The sequence below is a fragment of the Pan troglodytes genome, chromosome 5, assembly GCF_028858775.2.
Source record: "Pan troglodytes isolate AG18354 chromosome 5, NHGRI_mPanTro3-v2.0_pri, whole genome shotgun sequence".
Classification (NCBI taxonomy): Eukaryota; Metazoa; Chordata; class Mammalia; order Primates; family Hominidae; genus Pan; species Pan troglodytes.
The window spans coordinates 68,941,049-68,955,679 of NC_072403.2; the positions used below are offsets into that span (position 1 = coordinate 68,941,049).

The following is a 14,631-nucleotide window of genomic DNA, read 5'->3' on the forward strand; positions in this document are numbered from 1 at the left end:
GAGGCGCTCCTCACTTCCCAGACTGTGAGGCGGCTGGGCAGAGGCGCTCGTCACTTCCCAGACAGGGTGGGGGACGGGCAGAGGTGCTCCTCACTACCCAGAGGTGCGGTGGCCAGGCAGAGGTGCTCCTCACTTCCCAGACGGTGGAGCAGCTGGGCAGAGGCACTCCTCACTTCCAAGACGGTGGGGTGGCTGGGCAGAGGCACTCCTCACTTCCCTGACGGTGGATCAGCCAGGCAGAGGCACTCCTCACTTCCCAGATGGTGCAAGCAGAGATGCTCCTCAGGTCTCAATCTCTGGACCTCCTGATCCACCCGCCTGGGCCTCCCAAAGTGCTGGATTACAGGTGTGAGCCACCACACCTGCCCTGCCGTCTCTTCTTTCTCCTCCTAAGCAGCTGTCTTAGTCTCCTGAATTTTGATGTTCTACTTAACACCCTCCTGTTCTTATGCATGTTGCCCTGCTGGAGGAGTCCTTCTCTTTGGGAAGCCTGACCCACCAACAGTGCCTCAGGAGATAGACATGGAAGCTTAGCCGGTGGGGGTCCCTCATCTCTACCCCACCTCAGTTGCAGGGGAGGGGTCGGTTGCAGCTGCAGCAGTGGCCCTGACAGTTTTCTTTTGCGGGACCTGTGGCTGACAGCTCTGGGTGGAGAAGACCTACTTGATCCAAGAGCGGCAGGATCCTTGGGCTGCATGTCCTCCCCCACCATCAGCAAGCCTGGAGAGCTGGGCAGGTGGTCTTTACCCAGCACCTTCAAGGCCACCTTCTCTGGCCACAGGGAGCAGCCCGGAACTGGGGCAGGGACCACTGTTGGAAGTGGGTCAGGCCTCCCAAAGGGAAGGATGCCTCTAGCAGGGCTGTGTGAACTGGAGACTCCATGGCCCTTGGAGTAGAAACTCACTGCATACACCTGGGCCTTGTCAGTCTGGTTCTTTTCTGCCAAGCTCTTGAGGTGGACATTTCCCTCCAAGGGCCTGGGATTGTACCAGGAGGAAGTGAGGTTTCCCTGAGTCTCCAGGGGCCCAGAGGTGAAGGCTGCTTCCCCATTGCTACAGAGGCCCCTTTTATTGTCCTCCTGCCCCTGGGTCTCTACTTGGTCTTTCACCTTCGTTGCTTCTTTGGGCTCTTCTGCCCTCACCTCCGTCTTCGGGAGCCTGGCTGGGATCACCTGCTCATCTCATGAAGGAAGTTGAAGGTTAAACTTGCCTCTGAGATAAGGGATCCTCACGGGGCTGAGGTGTCCAAACATCATGGAGTTGTGAGCAGACAGCACGGGTTTCTTCCTTGAGGGGGAGCTCCAGACCACAGGAGGCAGGACCCTCTGTGGGGTGCCCGTGTTCCGAGGGATAAGACTCAGCCTCATAGGGGCGCCGTCCCACCTGACTGGAAAAGAAGGCCCAAGATGTCGCTGACAGTTGAGGAGTGGGAAACGGCCCACGATTCCCGGGGCAGGCACAGGTGCAGGAGCCGCGGGGTGAGCCTGGCCAGCTGGGAAGGCCTCACGGAAAAGACCAGCAGGTTGCCGATGGCATGGCCAGGACCTGCGGTGGAACCAGGAACAAAATACGCTTAGTGAGTTGCCCATTTTGAGCGAGTTGTGCACAGATGAAACTAAGGGTCAGAAGTGGAGAGGATACTCCTAAGTCACCCACTTCTCTGTGGCCGGGTGCACACTGGGCATCTGGGAGTTTTATGACATCACCATGGGGCTGGTGACAGAGCCAGGGTGTGGAGGAGTGCTTAGGAGCCCAGCGAGGGTGCCTACAAGAGGAGTCAAAGGGCAAAGGGTGAGACCTTTCCACCGATCCAGCTGGACTCTAGCCTCAGGGACGTCCTGCTCCTGGGGGCAGGTGTGTGGCCCTGGATGGGCCCCCCTGTGGGGCTGTTGGAGGTGTGGGGCTGATCCGCCAGAGCACTTCTGCCTGGCGCCTGGCCCAGGTCTTGGCTAGCACCCAGTGGCCCTGTCTTGGCTGGCCCTGTCCCCTGGGTTACAGGGCCAGAACCTGGAAGCAGCGTGCAGGACCAGCCAGATCCTGCCAGGCTCCCCTGGGGCCTCTCCAGTGCCTCTGTGCTGCCTGGAGCCAGGCCCGCCTTCTCCATGGCTGCCGTGGCCTCAAGGGCCACCAGCCTCACTCCGCAGGTTTCCAAAGAGAGGACGCGGTGCCCTGACCTGACTGGATGCGCCTCTTACCACATGCCTCCCTGGCAGGCAGGGTCTCTACTTTTTACAAATTTGCCTGAGACCATTCCTCAGGTCATTCAGGTGGTCATGGCCCAGCCAGGCTTTGAACCCAGGCTGTGCGATTCCACAGCTGGCGCTCTGGCCTGTGTGCCTCATGATCATGGATACAGCATCTATTCTTATTTTTTCCTGTAGTCCTGGGGTACTTAGCACTGTGGCATATCTGTAATAAGCACATGCACACCTTGAAGGAGGTCTTCACTTCAACATACAAGTTGACCATGGCATGCTCTGGGCTCCAGTCCTCTACAAAGATGTAGGGCAGGAACTACCAGTTATCAGCACAGCACCATCCCACATTGCTCTTCTAATGGAGCCTTTCACCCCAGATGTTCTTTCTCGTCTGATGGGAAGGATCCAAGTATGTAAAGATTATGTTCTAGATCAGCTTTGGTCTGTCCTAAAAGAAATTTGCCAGTGGATTATTCCATATGGATAAAAGTCAGTTTCTCTGGTCTTCCTGGAATGTGTCTAGAAAGCAAATACATTATTTACAAGTTCATAGTAGATCAATGTATTGGATTAAAATATGACAAACATAATTTGGTCATTGTGAGCATGCCAGCTCAGTCAACTATTCACCACACATGATGCCCTAAATATAACTCTAGGTTTTCTTATGCCCAAGAGAGGGACATACTCTTGGGTGTCTGGACTAGGCAAATATGTATGAAAAACCATTTGGCCACTCTACATCTTGTTATTGGAGAATTGAAACCATCTATATTCAAAGATATTATTAAAAGGCAAGAAGTTAACTTCTGTCAAAAAAAAAGTCAAAAGGCTGAGAAAAAAATACTTCTTTTTTATTATTATGGTTTAAGTTCTGGGATACATGTGCAGAACGTGCAGGTTTGTTACATAGGTATACATGTGCCATGGTGGTTTTCTGCATCCATCAACCTGTCATCTACATTAAACATTTCTCCTAATGCTATCCCTCCCCTAGTCCCCCACCCCCAACAGGCCTCAGTGTGTAATGTTCCCCTCCCTGTGTCCATGTGTTCTCATTGTTCAACTCCCACTCATGAGTGAGAACATGCAGTGTTTGGTTTTCTGTTCCTGTTTGGGTTTGCTGAGAATGATGGTTTCCAGCTTCATCCATGTCCCTGCAAAGGACATGAACTCATCCTTTTTACGGCTGCATGGTATTCCATAGTGTATATGTGCCACATTTTCTTTATCCAGTCTATCATTGATGGGCATTTGAGTTGGTTCCAAGTCTTTGCTATTGTGAATAGTGCTGCAAGAAACATACGTGTGCATGTGTCTTTATAGTAGAATGATTTATAATTCTTTGGGTATATACCCAGTAATGGGATTGCTGGGTCAAATGGTATTTCTGGTTCTAGATCCTTGAGGAATTGCCACACTGTCTTCCACAATGGTTGAACCAATCTACACTCCCACCAACAGTATAAAAGCATTCCTATTTCTCCACATCCTCTCCAGCATCTAGTTTCCTGACTTTTTAATGATCACCATTCTAACTGGCGTGAGATGGTATCTCTTTGTGGTTTTGATTTGCATTTCTCTAATGACCAGTGATGATGAGCTTTTTTTCACGTTTGTTGGCCACATAAATGTCTTCTTTTGAGAAGTGTCTGTTTATATCCTTTGCCCACTTTTTGATGGAGTTGTTTGTCTTTTTCTCATAAATTTGTTTAAGTTCCTTGGAGATTCTGGATATTAGCCCTCTGTCAGATAGATAGATTGCAAAAATTTTCTCCCATTCTGTAGATTGCCTTTTCACCCCGATGATAGTTTCTTTTGCTGCACAGAAGCTCTTTAGTTTAATTAAATCCCATTTGTCAATTTTGGCTTTTGTTGCCATTGCTTTTGGTGTTTTAGTCATGAAGCCTTTGCCCATGCCTATGTCCTGAATGGTAATGCCTAGGTTTTCTTCTAGGGTTTATATGGTTTTAGGTCTTATGTTTAAGTCTTTAATCCATCTTGAATTAATTTTTGTATAAGGTGTAAAGAACGGGTCCAATTTCAGTTTTCTGCATATGGCTAGCCAGTTTTCCCAACACCATTTATTAAATAGGGAATCCTTTTCCCATTGCTTGTTTTTGTCAGGGTTGTCAAAGATCAGATGGCTGTAGATGTGTGGCATTATTTCTGAGGCCTCTGTTCTGTTCCACTGGTCTATATATAACTGTTTTGGTACCAGTATCATGTTGTTTTAGTTACTGTAGCCTTGTAGTAAGGTTTGAAGTCAGGTAGCGTGTTCTTTTTGCTTAGGATTGTCTTAGGATTGTCTTGGTTATAGGGGCTCTTTTTTGGTTCCATATAAAATTTAAAGCAGTTTTTCTAATTCTGTGAAGAATGTAAATGGTAGCTTGATGGGGATAGCATTGAATCTATAAATTACTTTAGGCAATATGGCCATTTCACGATATTGATTTTTCCTATCCATGAGCATGGAATGTTTTCCCATTTGTTTGTGCCCTCTTTGATTTCCTTGAACAGTGGTTTATAGTTCTCCTTGAAAAGGTACTTCACATCACTTGTTTTATTCCTAGGTATTTTATTCTCTTTGTAGCAATTATGAATGGGAGTTCACTCATGATTTGGCTCTGTTTGTCCATTATTTGTGTGTAGGAAGGCTTGTGATTTTTTGCACATTGATTTTCTATCCTGAGACTTTGCTGAAGTTGCTTATCAACTTAAGGAGATTTTGGGCTGAGAAGATGGGGTTTTATAAATATACAATCATGTGAAGGGCAAACAGAGATAATTTGACTTCCTCTCTTCCTACTTGAATATCTATTTCTTTCTCTTGCCTGATTGCCCTGGCCAGAACTTCCAATACTATGTTGAATAAGAGTGGTGAGAGATGGCATCCTTGTCTTGTGCTGGTTTTCAAAGGCAATGCTTCCAGCTTTTGCCCATTCAATAGGATATTGGCTGCGAGTTTGTCATAAATAGCTCTTATTATTTTGAGATACGTTCCATCAATACCCAGTTTATTGAGAGTTTTTAGCATGAGGGGGTGTTGAATTTTATCGAAGGCCATTTCTGCATCTATTGAGATAATCATGTGGTTTTTGCCATTGGTTCTATTTATGTAACAGATTATGTTTATTGATGTCTGTATGTTGAACCAGCCTTGCACCCCAGGGATAAAGCCGACTTGATCATGGTGAATAAGCTTTTTTGTGTGCTGCTGGATTCAGTTTGCCAGTATTTTATTGATGATTTTTGCATCAATGTTCATCAGGGATATTGGCCTGAAATTTTCTTTTTTTGTTGTGTCTCTGCTGGGTTTTGGTATCAGGATGATCTTGGCCTCTAAAACGGATTAGGGAGGAGTCCCTCTTTTTCTATTGTTTGGAATAGTTTCAGAAGTAATAGTACCAGCTCCTTTTTTTACCTCTGGTAGAATTTGGCTGTGAATCCATCTGGTCCTGGGCTTTTTGTTGGTAGGCTATTAATTACTGCCTCAATTTCAGAACTTGTTATTGGTCTAGTAAGGGATTTGACTTTTTCCTGGTTTACTCTTGGGAGAGTGTATGTGTCCAGGAATTTATCAATTTCTTCTAGATTTTCTAGTTTATTTGTGTAAAGGTGTTTATAGTATTCTCTGATGGTAGTTTGTATTTCTGTGGGATCAGTGGTGATATCCCCTTTATCATTTTTTATTGTGTCTATTTGATTCTTCTCTCTTTTCTTCTTTGTTAGTCTGGCTAGTGGTTTATCTATTTTGTTAACCTTTTCAAAAAACCAGCTCTTGGATTCATTGATTTTTTTGAAGGGCTTTTTTGTGTCTCTATCTCCTTCGGTTCTGCTCTGATCTTAGTTATTTCTTATCTTCTGCTAGCTTTTGAATGTGTTTACTCTTGATTCTCTAGTTCTTTTAATTGTGATGTTAGGGTGTCGATTAGATCTTTTCTACTTTCTCCTTTGGACATTTAGTGCTATAAATTTCCCTCTAAACACTGCTTTAGCTGTTTCCCAGAGATTCTGGTACATTGTGTCTTTGTTCTTATTGGTTTCAAAAAACTTATTTATTTCTGCCTTAATTTTGTTATTTACCCAGTAGTCATTCAGGAGCAGGTTGTTCAGTTTCTATGTAGTTGTGTGATTTTGAGTGAGTTTCTTAATTCTGAGTTCTAATTTGATGGCACTGTGGTCTGAAAGACTGTTTCTTATGATTCTTGTTCTTTTGCATTTGCTGAGGAGTGTTTTACTTCCAATTATGTGGTCAATTTTAGAATAATTGCGATGTGATGCTGAGAAGAATGTATATTCTGTTGATTTGGGGTGGGGGGTTCTGTAGGTGACTATTACATCTGCTTGGTCCAGAGCTGATTTCAAGTCCTGAATATCCTTGTTAATTTTCTTTCTCATTGATCTGTCTAATATTGACAGTGGGATGTTAAAGTCTCCCACTATTATTGTGTAGGAGTCAAGTCTCTTTGTAGGTCTCTAAGAACTTGCTTTATAAATCTGGGTGCTCCTGCATTGGGTGTATATATATTTAGGATAGTTAGCTCTTCTTCTTGCATTGATCCCTTTACCATTATGTAATGCCCTTTTTGTCTTTTTTGATGTTTGTTGGTTTAAAGTCTTTTTATCAGAGACTAGGATTGCAACCCTTAATTTTTTTTATTTTTATTTTTATTTTGCTTTCCATTTGTTTGGTAAATATTCCTCTATCCCTTTTCTTTGAGCCTACGTGTGTCTTTGCACTTGAGATGGGTCTCCTAATTACAGCACACCGATGGGTCTTGACTCTTTATCCAATTTGCCAGCCTGTGTCTTTTAATTGGAGCATTTAGCCCATTTACATTTAAGGTTAATATTGTTATGTGTGAATTTGATCCTGTCATTATGACGCTAGCTGGCTATTTTGCTCATTAGTTGATGCAGTTGCTTCATAGCGTTGATGGTCTTTACAATTTGATATGTTTTTGCAGTGGCTAGTACTGGTTTTTCCTTTCCATGCTTAGTGCTTCCTTCAGGAGCTCTTGTAAGGCAGGCCTGGTGGTGACAAAATCTCTCAGCATTTGCTTGTCTGTAGAGGATTTTATTTCTCCTTTGCTTTTGAAAAATACTTCTTAAAGGAGACTAAAGAGGCATGGCAACTAACTTCAATATCTGATCTAAATTAAAATCTTGCAGGGGAAAAGCACTATAAATGGCACTATTGTGTCAATTGACTAAATTAGAATATGAATAATAGATTAGAAAATATATTGTATCAATGTTAAATTTATTGAAGATAATAACTGTAATTTGGTTATGGAAAAGAATATCCTTATTTTAGGGAATAAAAATTAGAGTATCTAGGAGAAAAAGGTCATGATGTACAGAACTTATTCTGAACGGATCCAGAAAAAATCAAATGTATGCATATATATTTATGGGGTGAGTATGTATACTTATACACACACAGGAACAGAGGCTATGTATGGGTCCAACAGCATGTACTCCCGGTCACTAAGACTGCTGTAATTAATGCCACTGCTGACGGTCTGGCAGGCCAGCATCAGACATCATTGCTTAGCCTTAGTATGCCATTATCATCAAGAAGGCCAGTCAGCCACTTGATGGCAGGCTGATGTCAAAGCAAAAATCGTCCTTGACAATGTTAAACAGGTAAGGAAGAGTTTATTCAAGGCAATCACAGCAGGAGAGAGAGAACAGAAAACAGTCTGAACTCAACTTCCCTAAAACAAAGGGCAGGAGGGTTTTTAAGTGCTGGGGTGAGCTAGTGGAAAAGTACTGGAGGATGTCAGAAAGGATGTTGGTTAGTGAGGTGTGTGGAGCATATTGAGTCACTTCTGAGTTTTCTCTGTGATTAGGCCATCTGTATTTGCTGACTGGTGCCCATCAAAGTTACGTTCTAATTTTTCCATAGAGACTGGGAAATAGGTGTTATCATTTATTATTAGCTCTCAAAGGGATGGCACCCAGGTCTTTGAGAAGGACATTCCTGGTTGCAAAACTAACAGAAATCTTTTTAAAAGATTTACATCTCAAAGGGGCAGAGAAATTACAATTACCAGTTCTCTAAGGTAAAGGCTCTAAGAATAGAGTTCAAAAACCAAGAGTCAGGAGAAGCCTGTGTAAAGTTTACTCAAGCAGAGGGGAATGTTAAGATCTTTTGGTCACTAATTACATTAGACTCCTTCCTTCCTGGAGGACCCAGTCTTTTATGTCCTTTATGAAAATTGTACATATTACAGATGTGGGTTTACCTTTATCAGCACTGCTAATCAAAGACTTAGAGAATGCTAAATCCATTGGCATGGGAAACGGCACAAAATTGCCTCAGACCTAGAGACCCATTTAGAGCAAAGAAAGTATGAAAAAATGGCACAGGATTATGATATCCACTTGTCTTAACATACACTTCATCATCCAGAAGCAGCCAGTGAAATAAAACAGTGGTAGAGCATATAAAAGGCTTAGTTACAGCTCTAGATTAGGGACAGCACCCTGCAGGATTGGGCACCCCTGTTGGGTGGTGTTCAGCCACCCAACTGTTAATATATAAGGCAGTGTTCCCAAATGCGAAATTGCATCAGTCTATGAAACAATGGGCAGGAAAAGAATTGACTCCTCTAAATATAATTCCTAATGACACAGTTGAAGAAGTTGTATTTCTCAACCTTTTGCTCTTAGGCTTTGCCATATTAGAGGCCTTGATGCCTGTTGGGGTTTCACGGGAAAGTGGGAAGGTAAGGGAGAGTGTCTTCATCCATTCTGTGCTGCTATAACAGAATAATTGAGACTAGGTAATGTATAATGAACATAAATTTATTGATCCATTTTTTCTGGAAGCTGGGAAGCCCAAGACTGAGGGAATTCCTAGCATCTGGCTTTGGCCTTCTTGCTGTGTCATCCCATGGCAAAAGGCAAAAGAGCATACAAGAGAGACAGTAAGAAGGGGGACAAATTTATCTTTTTACCAGGAACCCACTCCCAGGATAAGGGCAATAATTCATTACCTAATCATTTCTTAAAAGTCCCACCTCCCAACACTGTTTCACTGGGGATTAAGTTTCTAACATATGAACTTTGGGGTACACATTCAAATATAGCAGAAAGAGAGTAAGACTGTGGATTGGAGATGGAGGGAGAGAAACACTTCTCCCAGGTTACTCAAAAATATGTCCACTTGAATCTACATGCAACTACCTTTCAGTAACCCTGATTCCTCATGCCAGTAGAACATCAGGCAACAAAAAGAGCACTCCACTGGTAGGAGTGATTAGCTCTAATTTCTATGAGATACTATGTAGGCTACAAAATGATGGAGTCAGAAAGAAGTAAATTTCAAACATTGTAAATTCACTGAATCATTCCTTGGTGCATCCACGCAGAACAATAATGACGGACAAATGCTGGTTATAATCACTACCCAAAAAGGCCAAAGGAAGTAAGGGCTCAGAACTCTCAGGAATAAGAACCCACTAGCCCAAAGAGAGCTTTGAATACCAGAACATCTGTTTGGCAGCTTAAGTGCTGGCCAAAAATGAGGAAAATTTGGTATGAGGAGAGAGAAAGGAAATAATGAATAGCAGTTATAGCCTTGAAACCAGCTGAAGCAGACTTGTATTTAGCCCTTGCAGTGATTGCAGCTGGCCACCACCTTGAAAGGGATTCTATAATACGGACTTAAATAGAAGGCATGGCAGAAATACATGAAACAAAATTGGATTGTCTTGAACAACTCTGATAGTGTCACGTCAGATCCTCCAGCTCTACCTCTTACTCCAGCTCTGCATACAGTTCCATGCAGGCTTCAGATGGCTTCTTGCAGATGCAACTGTACAATACTTGCCTTTGACTTCCTGTCCTAAGGTTTCTCTTTTGAATATAAATCCAGGGTGCAGGAGAGTTTAGACCTGTGGGACCACCCTTGACCACTAAGAGACAAGAACAGATAATTAAATGCTTTCCTCTTTCATCCCTTGGGAGAACAGTTTTGTGACACCCTTCATTAGGCTTTTTCAAAAGGTCCCAATGAGATCCAGTCCAGTTACCCATAATGGTGGCCAACTTGATAATATGTCTTATATTGCCTTTCTCTCTTTCCTGTTTTACCTCCTAACTTTCTTATTCCTCCTTCTTTGTTGTTATTGACAACACTTTCCAAGCAAGCTACCTGTTGGGATACTTTTGTCTATAATTTTACTAAATCCTCAGTAACCTAGATGAATTGTTTAACTTCTATGAGCCTCATTTTCATCATATTTACTAGTGGCATACTTATTACATTACTTAAAACCAAAAATATCTGAGGATTAACGGAAGGAATATATGTGAAGCATGTACTACAAGATCTAGTCCAAGCAGTCATTCAACAAATGGCAGTCATTATTATTACTGTCTCATTTCTCCCATAGAGTCCTTTAAATTATCTTTCCTCTAAATTACTTAGAGTCTACTATATGTGACAACAGACACAAAGTCAGAAACAAAAGTGTCCATTTGGTGTTTATTTCTAAGTTACTTTGCCCTGGGTCATTCTGACATGACTCAAAATAGTACAAATAGTACAAACTTACAGCTTTGGAAACCATTCCTCTCAACAGGTAATATTTAATTCCAATAACCATTTGAAGAAAGATGTGAATCAAGAAGGTTGTTGATAATTGACAGAGCAAAGTTCATGTAGTGGTGGCAGAAGATAGAATCCACAGTTATATGAAGGAATTTGCCTTAGATGTGAAGAACATCTACTTCTCTCAGACAGAAAAGAAAGAAAGAAGGAAAGATGGGAGATAAGAAGACAGTTTACTTTGTAGTTGGAAGTTGAGTGGATTCAGTTGCTATCAGTTTAAGAAGAAAGCAGGGTCATCTGTTGGGGCAGGGAGTGAGAATTTGGTAAAGGAATTTCGGACAGAAAGACTTGGAAAACGTTAATGTTAGAAAAAGAGATGATTTGTGTGAAATGGAAAGATGGTCAAGGAAGGCTGAAAGCTAGGCTGAGATGTGGGTGGTCTATGCAGATATTAAGTAACCTAGGATAAAGGCAGGATTATGAGGGTATAACAAATTGGATCTGAATGAAATCCTCCATGAGGGAACACTGAAAACTGAAAGTTACAAATTTACTCCTTAAGAATTAAGGTTTGAATTTACTTTGATGCAGAATTCTTAAATCTGGGGAAACTATATCAGTGGGCTTCAAGGAACAAAGCTCTTTCACAGAACACTATAAAATGTGGTTTAGAGAAAAGTTTCAGCTCTACAGATTGTTTCCTTTAGAAAAATACGTGTGTTTTGCTACGAATTTAGACTGCCTTTTTTGGTACTACTACATATTCTTAAATATTCTGAATTCACTGTTGTTTGTGCAGGTTCTCATTAGAAATTAGGAACACACACCTTCAAAACCCCCTTATCTGTAGGCCTGGTCTTTACCAGGAGTCAAGCTAGATGAAAGACTTGGAAAGATAACTGAATTGAACTTTTGGCAGCCAATGAAGACAAGACTGGTTAAAGGTGTTCATTAAGGCTGAGCCTAAAAAATCTGGAATTTTTACTATTTTGATCATTATTTCCTAGTTAAATTTAATTTTTTAAAATTTTTCTCCTGGGAATTTAAAAGCAAGGCCACTCCATTATGGCTACGGGTGAATTTTTTCCAGCATGAATAAGTGGACTTTGTAAATCATTTTAGTAAGAATAATTTTGAAGAAGATTGAGTTTAGAAAGAAGGCTTGATTTCTACTTTTAGCCAAGATGGAATAACAAAACTGGATTTATTCTTCATCCTTAACTGAAAAAAAAAAAAAAAAAAACAGACAAAATACGTGAAACAATTATTTTCAAGGCAATGGATATCAGGCAACAAAGGACAGAGACCCCTAAGAGAGAGAAAAGAGAGAGAAGGGAAATTATATGAGCTCTATGATTGCCCCCAGGTTACTTCTTAGTGACTTTCTAAGCTTCATCAAATAAAGAATTCAAGTGGAGGCTGGTGGTATCTCTAAATTTAGTTGGTCTGGGAGTATTGAGAAGTTAAGGCAGCTAGTATTTTTAAGAGAGATTACCAGAGAGGACATAGCTGCACAGAGCAGTTCTAAATACCTCTTTAAAGGGCCCCTCCTCCAGTCTTCAGCTGAGTATTAATCAGAATACGCATATGAGCAAAGAACTCAAGGCCAGGAGGAGAACCATGCTAAAAATGTAGAGAAAGCAATACCCAGAACGCATACATGGCACAGAATAGTCCTTCTCAAGAACCATAGTGGAAAACTTCATAAATCATGGGACATTGGCTAGGATTTTCTAAAGCAATTTGGCCTCCGTGGGAAAACTTTAGCTCTAGAATAAACAGTGCTCTGATCTGATCTAACAAATATTAAAAGAATACCCAAAAGATATAATCTCTTACCAAGTAACTTGATGAAATGGAAGAACATATCTCAAGAATATTTTCAGAAATATAAAAATATGCAATAACCTCCAAGGTAAAATTCACAATACTAGGCATCCAATAACAAAATTACCAAGCATTCAAAGAAGCTGGAAAATAAACCCCAAAATCAGGAGACAAATACATAATTGAAATTGATCCAGAATTGACATAGATGATAGAAATAGTAAACAACATTAAAAAATTATTATAACTATATTTCATATGTTCAAAAACCTGTTGGAGAGATTGGCCATGTCGAGAAGAGCCATGGAGATATAAGAGACTCAAACTTCTAGATATGGAAGCTATTATGTCTCATATGAAAAATATACTAATAGTATATATTATATACATCTAGTATATATATAATCAAATTAGGCATAACCAAAGAAAAGAACCAGTGAACTTAAAGACCTAAAAATAGACCTGTCCAAAGTGAAACACAGAAAGAAAGAAGACAGAAAAAAAAAAAAAAAAGAACAGATCATCAGTGAACTGTGAGACAACTTCAAGTGGCTAAAATACATGTAATTGGAGTTGCTGAAAAGGAAAGGGGAAGGAACATCGTTGAAAAAATAATGGCCAATTTTTTTTAATTTATGGAAATTCCACAGACCCAACAATCTCATTGATCCCCAAGAACAAGAAACATAAATAAAACTACATTAAGGGACATAATAATAAAATTGCTTAAAATCACTGAAAATAGAATTTCTTAAAAGCAGCCAGAGAAGGCCGGGAGCAGTGGCTCACGCCTGTAATCCTAGCATTTTGGGAGGCCAAGGTGGGCAGATCACGAGGTCAGGAGTTCAAGGCCTGCCTGACCAACATGGTGAAATCCCATCATTACCAAAAATACAAAAATTAGCCGGGCATAGTGGTGCGCGCCTGTAATCCCAGCTCCTCAGAAGGCTAAGGCAGGAGAATCGCTTGAACCCAGGAGGCAGAGGTTGCAGTGAGCCGAGATCGCACCACTGCACTCCAGCCTGGGTGACAGAGTGAGATTCTGTCTCAAAAAAAAAAAAAAAAAAAAAAAAGTAGCCAGGGAAAGAAACATATATTATGTAGAGAGACCACAGATAAGCAGACTTAGCATGTCAAACCATACAAGCCAAAAAGATAATGGAGCAAGATCTTTAACATAATGAATGAAGGAAAAAATCTGAAAACAGAATTGTTTTCACAGTAAAAAAATCTTTCAAGAATAAAGATGAGTTAAAGATTTTTTCCCAACATACCAAAGCAGAAAAAATTCATCACCAATAGAGAGGACTTTTACTACCTGATTTTCAGATTTATTTTAAAGCTATAGTAATCAAGAAAGTTTGATATTAGTGTAAAAACAGACAAATAGATCAACTATATAGAAGAGAGTCCAGAGATACATTAGAACATATATGGCCAATTCATTTTCAACAGATCACAAGCAATTCAGTGGAGATGCACCACGGGAATGTAGCTAAGCAGGTCATCCATCTTTTACAAGACCTTCAGAATGGTTATGTAAGTTGTACCTATTTTCTGTGTATACTACCCTTTCAACATTCTCAAACCTTTAATAAAGTCTTATTTAAAAGTTGCAGGTTGGTTATATGTCGTACTGCAGGAAAAATTAGTAGGAATGTCTGGTGCTTGGGCCTAACTCGCCATTATCAGAGTATCAGGTACCCCCTCAGATGTGTGTCAGCAGCTATCTTTAGCAGAGGACATCGGTGTCCAAAGGAGAGGCTATCTCTCTAGAGCTAACAGTAGCAGTGGCATCCTAGTAGGCTGTCAGGGAAGCTAGAATGATGAGTTTTTATTTCCATCATTATTTCCAGTGGGAGATTATTTCCAGTATGGAAGTGAGAAAGCCTAGGAAACTCACAGTAATAGACAGTGGGACAACAAGACAGGATAATTTTTCCCATCAGGCTGGTGGAACCCCTTGCCACTATAATTTAGTGTATTAAAAGAAATACACCATTGTTTTGCAGTCACAACATGAAAAGCAAAGAAACATGGG

The 14,631-nt window shown here is 41.1% G+C and overlaps 1 pseudogene; it reads right to left on the minus strand.

Moving 5' to 3' along the window:
* Window positions 1-251: 251 nt before the first annotated feature.
* On the minus strand, window positions 252-1,659 carry LOC750793 (putative UPF0607 protein ENSP00000383144; annotated as a pseudogene).
* Window positions 1,660-14,631: the final 12,972 nt, after the last annotated feature.